Genomic DNA, 12,386 nt, shown 5'->3' with positions numbered 1-12,386 from the left:
TTTGACATGCATGAAATGTAAGTTGAGGAATGGCAGAAAAGTGATGGCAATTGCAGGAAGGAGATTTTTACATGGTAGAGCAACGCAGAAAGAAATCAAGAGTGATAAAGAGATGAGCTATGTGAATTGAGGGTTGTGTACCAGGATAATAAGTGAGATGAGGTCAACGGGTGGAGAAGTTCAGCTACCAGGCAGATTATTAAGAAATCTGGATTTAATCAATTAAGAAGGTAAAGTTCCAAGTAAACTGCTAGGGAAAATGCAGGTGTTATGACACTGTAAAAGTGGACGTTATTTTTGCGTGGGCATTTTGACTGACATCTCATACTGGGTAACAGAGAGTGTTTTCTATTCATTTCAGTGAGCTGTAGACATGGACGGTTTCTATGATAGCATGACACTGGCCAAATCCGGCCTGCCACCGGCTTTTGTATACCTTAAAGGCTAAGAATTTTTTTTTTTTTGTATTTTTAAATGGTTGGGGTGGGGGAAAGGGCAAAAGAAGCATAATATATTGTGATTTGTGAAATTACATAAAATTCAACTTTAGTATCCATAAAGTTTCACTGGAACAGAGATGCTCTCATCTGTTTATGATCAGGAATGGTTGCTTCTGTGTTATAACAAAAGTTGAGTATTCATGACAGAGACCATCTGACCCACAAACCCTAAAATGTCTACTGTTTGGCCCTTTATGGAAACCTTCTGGCATCAATGTCTCCCACACCATGAGATGCATGACTGACATCATGCTGTTACTAGCTGATGTCTGACTCTCCCCCAGTGATCACTGATTAGATGAGAGGCGAAAACCGACTCAAACTCAACAAGTGAAATGATCTCTGTCAGGATACTGGAGTAAAATTTGGAAATCAAGAGATCAGGAAAGATATGTGCCAGGTGTTTCTAACTGTTGAAAGTGAGAATAAGATAACTTGGGAGCTGACTTTGTTCATCATGCAAGATGTGCTCAGAAAAGCAGACATGAGAGCCAGTGAATCCCAAGGAGAGGGAAAGGGAAGCATCCTTGGTCCCTGGCTACCTCTCCTGTTCTTGGTTCCAGGCGTTCCACACTTCTTGTTCTCATATTCCAGGTAACACTCCTCTGTCTTTATTTTGAAAGCTCTTTGATAAATTGATTCATTTATCTGCTTGAGCTTGTGTGAATAAACTTATTTTGCTTGAGAATGGAAAAAACATCCAGACATTGACCTCAAAAAAACTTTCATTAAATTTACCAGAAAGAGTTCATCAATATGTAATAGGGAAGAGCTCCAGCAAACAGAGGTAATATGTCACAGAGATGGCAACAACATCTTAGAGTCCTTTTGCAAAGTTTCTATCCATTTTTGTAAGGTTTAATGTAATTTTATAAGTTTCTTGTTTTTCCTTTTATAATTTAACTAGAGATACTTCCTATATGTAATGAAGAAGGTGTTTGATCCCCAAATGCATTATTGGCTTGCTGTATGACCTTGCAGAGTCACTTAAGTATGTAGACTTCTAAGGGTCAGTTTTATTCTTAAATGAGGAGCAATGCTGCATAAGTCTAATAACAGAATTTCTTAATTTGAAGTCCACAGGTGAAATCCAGCAGTCCAAAAATCTGTAAGCAAATACTGTAAGCAAAATGTTATGTGAGTATATTTTCTCAATTTTTCTGTAGAGGGCTCATAGCTTTCATCAGATCCTTGAGGGGATCCATGATGCCAAAAAAAAAAAAAAAAGCTAAGAAACATTAACTTAAAGAATCATCATCAAAATTAGGAGTTGGGGATTAACAGATACACAGTACTATATACAAAACAGATAAACAACAAGGCCCTACTGTACAGCACAGGAAATTATGTTCAATATCTTGTAATAACCAATAATGGAAAAAATCTAAAAATATATATATCTGAATCACTTTGCTGTACACTTGAAACTAATACAACATTGTAAATTAACTATACTTCAATAAAAACAAATCATTATCAAGATTAATGAAAAATGTATGATGTTATTAACACACCAGGGTATGGTATTTGTTGTAACAGTCTGAATGGACTAAGATGGAAACTATTATTTACTGATTAGTTTGCATAAAAAGTGTTCCTGGATGTGTGTGAGTGTGCGTGTGTGAGAGAGTGTGTGAAGGATCATTTTCCTTTTTTTTTAAATTTTTTAAATTTTTAACTTGAAGTACAATTACAATGGGTCAATTTCTGGTGTATAGCACAGTGTTCCAGTCATGCATACACATACATATATTTATTTTCATTAAAAGTTATTACAAGATACTGAATATAGTTCCCTGCACTATACAGAAGAAATTTGCTTTTTATCTATTTTTATATATAGCGGCTAACATCTGCAAATCTCAAACAGTTCAAATAGTTCTTTTCCTTTTTGTGTTTTTCTCTTACAGCTTTTTAAACATTGAATAAAAGGCTCACTTAAGGTTGAAACCAAAAATCCTTCTCTGGCTCCTTTCAGCCTTCATTTGTACTTGTAATACTTCAAAAATAACTAGCATTCTAGGCGTGATAAGAATATCTTTACCCAAATAATCCCATAACCTACTTTTCCCCAAAACTATAAAACTTCTCTGGCAATGTGGAGAGACAAGTTTCAGCAGCTAGTTCTCTTGTGATTTATATCTATGATTGTATTTCCCCTTTAAAACTCCAGATATCTTCCTGCTATCTGTGGAAATTCCCTCACCACCCCACTGTCACTGACCTGCTTCCTTCCCAGCTTAGACTTTTCCGTTGACCACATCCCTGTTTGGGTTACTAGGCAACCAGTCCTGGAAGACGAATTTTACTGTGCACATGCTTTTCCTCAAATGGATGATTTGTTTTCCATGTCTTTATTTGGCCATAATTTGAATCTAATTCTTCCCAATACTCTCAATTGTGGCTGTAAGCTTTGGTTTTGACAAACTATTACAAGGCACAAACCTGAGTTTTTACTATTTATATTTGGTTTCTTTTCTAGGAAGCTTTCTTTTTCAATATCTTTCATGATTTTCCCTCCTTATTAAATGTCAGCATGAGTCTCACTGTCAACCAAGTCAAGACTTCGCAAATTTACTTCCTATCACTATGGAATGTCCGTTATTCACTGAGCTATTTTACCATGATTGCATTATAAACACGAATGCACCTAACGACCTTTGAAATATGTCCAGGGTTCAAAATGAATGTGCTCTTAATTAGAAAATGCAGAATAAGTGTAGACAAAAAAGAAAAGAAAAGAAAAGACAAAAACAGACCTCAGGAAGACATCATAGAAATCTGCTAAAGTCACTGTGAAACACATGGGGAAATGACCTGATCCTTGTTGCGGCTGTGCAGTAGGTACACGAGGGTTCAAAACCTGCTGACTTTTGAATATATTTGAATTATTTCTTAATGAAAAGATAAAGGAAGTTCCTTGTTATTATTTTACTTTTTAAAGTTGGAGTAAATCTGTGGGCACAGAATTTGGGAGTGTCTGACTAAGAAAAATTCTTTCTTAAGAGGATAGAGCCTCACCTCTACTCAGGGATTCAGTCCTTGGAATTAGGCCAGAGGCTTTGAAAATCTAGTAGACAGTCCTAGTCAAGCCAAGATCCAGCAAGCCTGGAATATTTTGGCTATAAAGTTCAAGTTGAACCCTACACCACAGTTTCTAAATCAGGGCATAACCGGCATTTGGCTAAACAGGTAGGGTACGTCGGCTCCATCCCTGCCATCATCACTGCCACTTCATTCATGACTCCAGTGACCAAGCCCTGCTGCGGCAAAAGAAGGATGTCCACTGCCTATAACTTGGACCATCCTTCCTGCCTATATCTAAGATCCTCTTTTGCACTGGGAGCCTCCTGGGAGTATTCTCATGGGACACACTTTCAAGGCTCTGAGTCCATTCTGAGAGTTCTATCCACATCTCTGTTCTCCAAGTTTCCTGTGTCACTTCCAGATTTGGTACGACTTTGAAGAAGAGATGAATGTATTTAAAGTCTTATGTAGGGTGGGGCCATTAGTTAGGCTGAGGCAGCTATGGTGGGCAAGGAGTAAGTGTGGAGTAAAATTAAGAGGATGGAAACACAGGCTACAGACTGGGAGAAAATACTTACCAGCCACACATCCAACAAAGGACTGATATCTATAAAATATAAGGAATTTTTAAAACTCACAGTTAAAAAACTCACTGAAGTCTGAGAACTTAATTAAGACAATAAAATGTTGTTTGTTGAAAAAAATCAATTAGGAAATGGACAAAAGTCACCAACAGACATTCCATCAAAGAGGCTATAGAGATGGCAAATAAGCATATGAAAGGATGCTCAAACATCATTAGCTGTTAGGGGAATGCAACTAAAATTACAATGAGATATCAGTATATACCTAGCCGAGTAGCTAAAATTAAAAAGTGACAAAACCAAATGCTGGCAAGGATGCAGAGAAACTACATCAATCACATACTGTAGGTAGCAACTTAAAATGGTCCAGTCACTCTTAAAAATAGTTTAGAAAGTTGCATAAAAGTTAAATATATCATGTAAACAAGCATTTCACTCCTGAGCATTAATCCCAGAGAAATGAAAACTTACGTTCATACAAAAACTTGTATTATTCATGGCAGTTTTATTTGTAATAGCAAAATACTAGCATCTGATCAGATATTCTTCTTCAACAAGTGAGTAGTTAAACTATGGTACACATATGTCCCAGAAAGCTTACTCAGCAGTAAAAAGAAATACACTGTTGCTAAATTGAAAACATTCAAGTCTCTCTAAGGAACCATGCTGAGTGGGGGAAAAAATAGTCAATCCCAAAAGGTTACACACTGATTTTGCTTATGTAACATTTGAGAAATCAAAAAAATGTAGAAAGGGGGTATAGATTAAGGATTGCCTGGGCAAAGTGGGAGCTGAGAAAGGGGCTGGAGGGAAGTGGATGTAATTATAAAAGGGCAACAGGAGAGATGCTGTGGTCTTGAAACTGTTCAGTATCTCAGTCCTTGGTGACACACAAACTAATACACATGGTAAAACTGTATAGGACGGAACACACACACACACACACACACACACACACACAGATAAGCGTAAGTAAAATTGAGGAACTCTGAATGAGATTGGTGAATTGCGTCAATATCAGTATCTCACTTGTGATATTACAGTATAGTTTTACAAACTGGTCATTTGTTGAAAACTGAGCAAAATGTATGTGGGATCTGCCTGTATTATTCTTATGACAGCATGTGAATCTGTAATCATTCCAGTGAATATCTCCATTTAAAAATTCACGCTTACAGAAAAGACGTATTAAAGGTTGTTACTTGCTTGACCCCACAAAAGGATTGTCATGGGAATCCTTTAACTAAATTTATATATTTATATAATATATATACATATAAATTTATATATTTTCTATAATAAACTCACAAAGAGAAAAAAAATTAGATTCTGTATTTTGTAGAAATATACCTGCTTTTTAAAGCGAGTTTCACATCTTTTTATTTAGCTTTCATTATTAGTGGGCAGCCAAGTTCAGCTCTATAATGACTGGTCTCCAAATATTCCATTTACAAAATGGATTCAGGATGATTGCTTTAGTGTTATGGAAATCTCTAAATTCTTGTCCCTGAAGCACTAAAGGCAGCCTCTTGTGATTTTCCCTGGTGGCAGGTCTCCAGCCCTGCGGAAAGGCTCCATGCTCCAACCCAGGGGACCAGCACTGAAGCCTGGAGGAGAATGATGGACAGGTCAAATAGACAGGAAGCAGGAACTCAGAGGCCCCTGGAATCTCTGAATTGTCATCTGTACTGTCATTGGACTCCTTTCATGATCTCCTATTTCCTATCAATGAGTGCCATTTTCTGATAGGCAGAGATTGGAACCCTTGAGTAGGCAACAAAATACATTTTTCTCAGGGCAGATGTCTTTCAACTGGATACTCAATTCCAATATTATTAATGTAATCATTCTGCAAAAAATTTGTTCAAAGTTTCTTAACTACCCATCTTTGTAAGTAAAATACACTTTTTTAAAAGATGAGATCAGAAGTGCAGATGTTAACGGCCAGGCTTCGGTCTGTTTCTAGGGCACTCCCCCACCTGCCCAAAATAAACGGATGCAAATCTTCCCTCCTATCACTGCATTTCTGAACCCACAGACATCTGTGGCTAATCACACAAGGACAAGACGGAACTGAAGCACCATAGAGACATCTACTGGTTGGTTTCTTTTCTTCTGGTCTGGCTTTTAAAAGGTTATTTTCTGTGTCATAAGGAATTACAACCAGCCAGCACTAACCAGCTTTGCTTCCAGGGACGGTACAGACAGCTCCGCAGACAATCATACTGCCAAATCACCTGGACAATCAATTGGAAGTCTAGAGGGACAGATGCGCTCACAGTCCAATCTTCCCATCACACGCACTCCACTGGTTCCACAGGGCTTCTGACAGCCAGGATGGCAAAGAGCCAACCCTGTTAAACCCAGTGTGCGCGGTGGAGGATGGGCACGAACAGGGCAGTTCACAAATACGGTCCAGCTGGAAAAATCAATACATGCCATCCTAGATTTTTCATGGAGTATTTCCGATAGCTCAGTACACAGGCAATAATTCTGAAACCAGAAGAGTTAGAAATACTTGTCTGGAACATTTTCTTAGAATCATATCTGAAGCGGAGAACCTAAGGTTTATTTTTAAGAAAAAAGACCCAAAGTAAGTCTCCGAGGTGCCACCCTGGAAGGGCTGAGCACTTGGACAGAAAAGGAAGGTGGCTTTGATGGCTACATTAAAATTTGGTAAACCTACTTCTGTTTTTCCTGACTTTTTCAACTGCTGTCCTGTACTTGTAGACTTTACAGACATCTTTGGACACAACTGTGGAGAACAATGATGGCACAAGCTGAGCTGTGGAATATTTGATTGAATCCTGATTCAATTATAGAATGGATTTGGAACATACGAGTTGATTCATGGATCTTAAGTCATCCTAGACCTGGATGTTTGACACAAAGAGACACGATTTATTATCCCTGTGGCTGTTCCCTCTCTTTCCCGCATGAGGAAAAAGCATAAGTTTGTGCCAGACCCAAAGGCAAAACCAGTATCTGTTTAGCAGAGTTCATGTAAAATGTATTTCCAACTGTATTGATTAAGATTTGCAAAAGAGACTAAAGGGGCGTACAAAAGAAAAGGCACATTTCCTTTGGCTCATTAAAAATCCATTTCAGAATTGATCGTATTGCCATAAGTACCAGCTCTGAGGTAGGATTCCTACTGTTTTTGCTTGATGACGAAAGCAGCACAAACCCCTTGTTACCCCATCATTTTCCACAGAAAATCCCTGCCAAGAGTTTGCGATATATTTTTTGGTGTTTCCATCCATGTATACCTAGAAGCATGAATATGAAAACATACCCAAGTACTTTTTTGTCGCCTGTTTCCTGCTTTAAAAAAAAAAACAACTAATTGTTTTTAGGGTCTATTTCTCTTATAATAGACGTATCTACTTCATTCCTTTTAAATGTGTGTCTGTATTTACCCAGCTATTAGCTGTCCCCTAATGCCCGCTTTGAGAGGACAGTGCTCTGTGACACACAGCGGTTATCAGAGGCTTTGATCTTCCTGTTGGGAGTCCCTCCCCATTTCTCCTAGCTTTGCTACAGACATCCTTCTCTTACAACCTGTTGCTTTCTGCACATTTTCCTCTCAATCCAGCAAGCAAATGGGCAATCCTCTCTTCTCACAACGCCGCGATTCCCTCTCCCTCTCTTCTCACCGTCATTCAACCAGCAGTCCATGGAGGGCTGACTGTTTCAAGCACTCCTTAGACATGAGTCAGCAAGATGGATTTGAGCCCTGCCCTCTTGAAGCTTATAACCCTGTATCCATTTCTTGATTAAAAGAATATATGAAGAAATCAGGAAAATGAAGTTTAAAGTGCCAGAGAGCTCAGCTAGTAAGAGGCAGAACTCCCACTGGATCCATTCTCATAACCACCCCACCCACTGATTTAAACACACCGGTTTAACAGATCCACTCATCTCCTTTGGGAAAAACTCAAAGAGACACAGGTTTCTTCCTGACTTTCCTGAATACCCCAAATCTGAATTTGCCTTCAAGAACTCCTGAGGGCTTTGGGCATATGTTCAAAGAGACTGATGGCCACCCAAGTTTCTCAGAAGAGCTGGAAGGAGGGGAAACGTGGCAGGAAAAGGAGAGATCTCACGTCTCCCCACCCAGTGCACAAGGACAGCAGCAGGGTCCTCTAATGTTTATATATACATATAATATATACATATTTTGAATTTGTTACGATTGCAGGTTCCTTTTCATAGTGGGACACTTATATCAAGCACATGCAACTCTCCTAAAAAACGTTAATTTTCAGAAACACTTTCCTAAACCTGATGACAAAAATATTTCACTTTTATTGTAGTTTCTACGTGTTTAATTATTAGTGAGGTCAGGTGTCTCTCTTTTTATACTCACTACTTGTTTTTTCCTTCTGTAGTAAGCATTTTCACAAAAATTCTTTGTTCATCTCTCTTTCTGTGCGTCTGTAAGTACCTTACGAATTTGTCAGTGCTCAGTGTATGTAAAGAATTTTTTTTTAAATTTTCTATATGTTAAAACATCCCCCCCCTTGTTGACTTCGATTTATTGTGTCTTTTCTGTTCATAAATGTATGGACTTTCATGCAGAGCTATTCAGCAATATTCACCTTGGTAAGTTCTGGTCTTTGCTATGGGATATACAGCATCTCTAAATAAATAAAAATTCAATGTTCTAATGTTTAATGACGAACGATGACAGAACACAGCATTTTCTTTTTACATCCTAGCTATTAAAGGACTTCGAAACTGCTCGGCAAATTCACCTCAGTTCTTTCCTAAGTTCCCAGAGGTGAATCCTGACGGGGGGAACTGGGGGCGCCACCTCAGAGCTCAAGGACATTCAAAACTCCTGCAGAAGCTGGGAAGACAGGGCAGGGACGATGGTGACAACGCCGAACCACAGTCCGGCGCAGGGGGCGCCGCAGCCCCGCGCTTTCCTCACCTCCGTCCGCCGGGGCCGCTGCGCCGGCCGCGCCGGGACGCCGCTCCCTCCGGCCGGGGCTCGGGCCCCGCGTCCCGGGACAGCGGCCAAGACGCCCCGAGCCCGGGAGTCGGGCGGCCAGGCGGTCGCAGCGGGTCCACACGCGTAAGAAGCAGGCGGGCGACAGGCTCCACGTCACCCGACGCCGGATCTCGAAAGCTCTTGGCCGGCCGCCCGCCCCTCGGGAGCCGCCGGGGGCGGGGGCGCCGGGGGGCGGGGACGGCGGGGGGGCGGGGGCGCCGGGGGCGGGGCCCGGGGGCGCCGGGGCGCCGGGGCGGCTGGGCTTCGGCCCCAGGGGCCCCGAGGCCCACGGCCGGCCCCCAGAGGTGGCTTTCTTAGGCCTGAAAAGAAATGGCAAAACGCACGGAGAGAGCGGAGCGGGCAGGGAGGTAGCAGCCCGGGGGTCAGAGGTGCATGGCCACGAGGAAGAGCCACCTGTCTTCTGGCCTCCTCCCAACTTCAACCCTGATTTTCTGCTAATAGCCTCTCATTCTGAGAGTCAAAGAAGAAAAATAAATAGAATGAATACTCTGATTTTGCTTTTCTCAAAACACAGACCCAGAAATTTGACTTCGGAAAGATACTAAAAAAAAAAAGAAAAAAGAAGAAAGAAAAGGAAGGGAGGGGAGGGGAGAAAGAATGTCAAGTTACCTCAAAGCATGTGAAATAAAACTTCCAGGAAAGCATTTATAGTAGAAGGAAGGAAAGGAAGGAAGGAAGAAAAAAAAACTGTCGTTACCTAAAATCCAGTGAGATAAACCCTCCAGGAAAGCATTCGTGGCATCAGCTGGGTATTGATACGGTTCACCCACTCTGTACCTTACTTGTCGCTGATGCTTGGAGAGTCTAAGCAATGTAAACAGTGAACAGGGCCAGGCAGTGCAGACTGTGTTGTTTGTTTGTTAGCACTCAGTTAACAAGTACAGGAGAGAAAAGCCTCCAAGAAAACAGCACCAGAAGAGCCCCTAGATGAGGTGATGGCTCCATTGAGCGTACGCGTGTATGTTGCTCCTGTGGTCCTCGGATAGGCTTAGTGTGGTCACGTGACGTGCCTCCAGATGAAACTGCTATGGTCTTTGTTCAATAGAGACCACATAGGTTTTTAGTGTTTGTATAAACGTTGATGCTGTGTCTTTAAAAAGGGCCTTGAATTTCTGATTCTGGTAGATTCACAGCCATGCATTTTCGTTTTTTCTTTTCCTTTACAAAATTTTGAGAAATATTCATTGCTGGCTCATTTTCTTTGTGACAGGTCTAAAATGTTTCTTAGTAATTCTATTTGGTAGCATTAAAATATTTCAAAGCTATTTTTGTGTTTTCTCATTTCCCTTTGCATTAACAACTAAAAAAATGATATGCTGTCTTTAGAATATTAGATGACTTCTTGATCTATTGTATTTAATATGGATTCTGTATATTATTTTTAAAGTGTATATAGTAGTTTGTAGCAACTCATATTTTTAAAATTGCTTCTTGTGACTCTTCTGATATTAGCATTAAATTTTATAGTCATTGTCCATATTATATATTTTAGCTTCCATATTATAGTGTGTCTTGGGGTGGGTCAGTTTTAACAAAAGGCATTTTAAAACGGGGCTTCCCCCCCCCCATATTTTAACAGTGTTAAATTTCTTAATAGCTGATGATTCAGACTATGCAAAAAAAATTTTTAAACAATTTCTTTTAATTTTTATGTATTTCCATTCCTTTTTTCTGTCCCTTGTAAAAACTTTATAGATTATCTTATTATATATTCCTCTAACATTAAATAATCTTCAAAAATATGTTTTTGAAGTGTCTACATAGTGCTCTGTCTTATAGATAGACTGTAATTTGTATAACTATTTCTCTGTGGTTAGAGGACTGAGATTATTTCCAGGGTTTTTCGGTTTTAGATAACAGTAGATATTCTACTACAGAAATTTTCTGTGTACCTCAATTTGTTATCCTAAGACAAATACTTTGCAGAGGGTTGGATTATGTTTAAGTAAATGAATGAATGAATGAATAAATAAATAAATAAATAAATAAAAACTGAATTGTGTAGTTGATTTTCCTAAGCGAGTAGACCTTAAGTGTTTTCACTACATGCACACACATACACACACACACAAAATTATAACTATGATAAGTGATGGATATTAATTAACTTGACTATGATAATCATTTCACAATGTAAACATGTACAAAGTCAGCACGTTGTACACCTTAAATATTCACAATTTTTGTCAGTTATACCTCAGTAAAGCTGGGAAAAGAAAAAACAAGAATTCCCTATGTCTGAAGAGAAAATTAACAGAAGCTAAAAGGAAAAGGGAAGGTAGAAATAAATAGAGAACATAAAAGGTGTTATTCTCTCCTTCTCTCTCAGATGGTCTTGTTTGTGTGACCAGTGAATCCCCAAGGCGTTCTGGGGTCTGTGCTGTGAGCCATTTTAATTGTCAATTAGCACACAATTGATTGGATTAAGCATGCAGTCTTCCAAATTAGATTTTAAGTAATCCAACGGACCCTGTTAGACCCTGAATGACATAGACTCCCTCGGGCTGATGCTAAGGACTTGGAAAGGTGAGAAAGGAGGCCGTGCAGTAGCAGCACTGTCTTTCCTGGGATGAAACGAAACATCAAACATGGAGGGCAAAGGCTACAGGGAACGGAGAGGGTCATGGAACAAGGATTTGCTGGAAGCCCCACTCCACCCCTTGCCACCTATGTGGCTTTAAGCAAGTTATTTAAATCCTTAAGCCTTAGTTTCCTCTTCAGAGGAAGTGGACAAATTGGTATCTCTCTTTCAGGGTTGTTTTGGTTAAATCAAGTGATGATGTCTATAGCACATCAAGGTTATGACCAAATGTGAGGCAAATCCTTTATGAGCTTCTCTTTCTATCTCTTTTTCATGTTTCATAATCTCAAAGCCTCATCATTCTCTTAACCCTTCAAAAACTGAGTGCCTGTTTCATGTATGACCCTAGGTCATGGGCTCCTGGACTAGTACATTATTGAATAAAAGATGAGTTTTGCTCTTTCAAAAAAAGCTTATAGATTCATTAGAGAGATAATGCTAATAAAAGGCAGTCTTTAGTGGTAGATTATTCTGCACTAAATGCATAATTCTCACCTAATTGTCACAACTATTCTAAAGATTTCATGCTATCTTTGTCCCCATTTTACAGGTGAATAAACAGAATTAGGAAACATGTCTAAAGTCACATAACCTGTAAGTATATGAGCAAATACAGTACAAAATCAAACCCAGATGTCTATAAATTCAGAGTCCAAGTTTTAAATCAGGTTCAAGCC

The 12,386-nt window shown here is 39.5% G+C and overlaps 1 protein-coding gene across 1 annotated transcript in view; it reads right to left on the bottom strand.

Annotated features, from left to right (window-relative positions):
• Positions 1–9,211, bottom strand: part of RAB27B (RAB27B, member RAS oncogene family) — a 161,002-nt gene extending 151,791 nt beyond the window's left edge. Inside the window, exon 1 of the mRNA XM_074355433.1 lies at positions 9,048–9,211. The gene's annotated coding sequence lies outside the window, so the exon portion shown is untranslated. The remainder of the gene's footprint in view (positions 1–9,047) is intronic.
• Positions 9,212–12,386: the final 3,175 nt, after the last annotated feature.

The sequence above is a fragment of the Camelus bactrianus genome, chromosome 30, assembly GCF_048773025.1.
Source record: "Camelus bactrianus isolate YW-2024 breed Bactrian camel chromosome 30, ASM4877302v1, whole genome shotgun sequence".
Classification (NCBI taxonomy): Eukaryota; Metazoa; Chordata; class Mammalia; order Artiodactyla; family Camelidae; genus Camelus; species Camelus bactrianus.
Note: the sequence above shows the minus strand (reverse complement) of the source record. Positions and strands in the feature narration are given on the sequence as shown.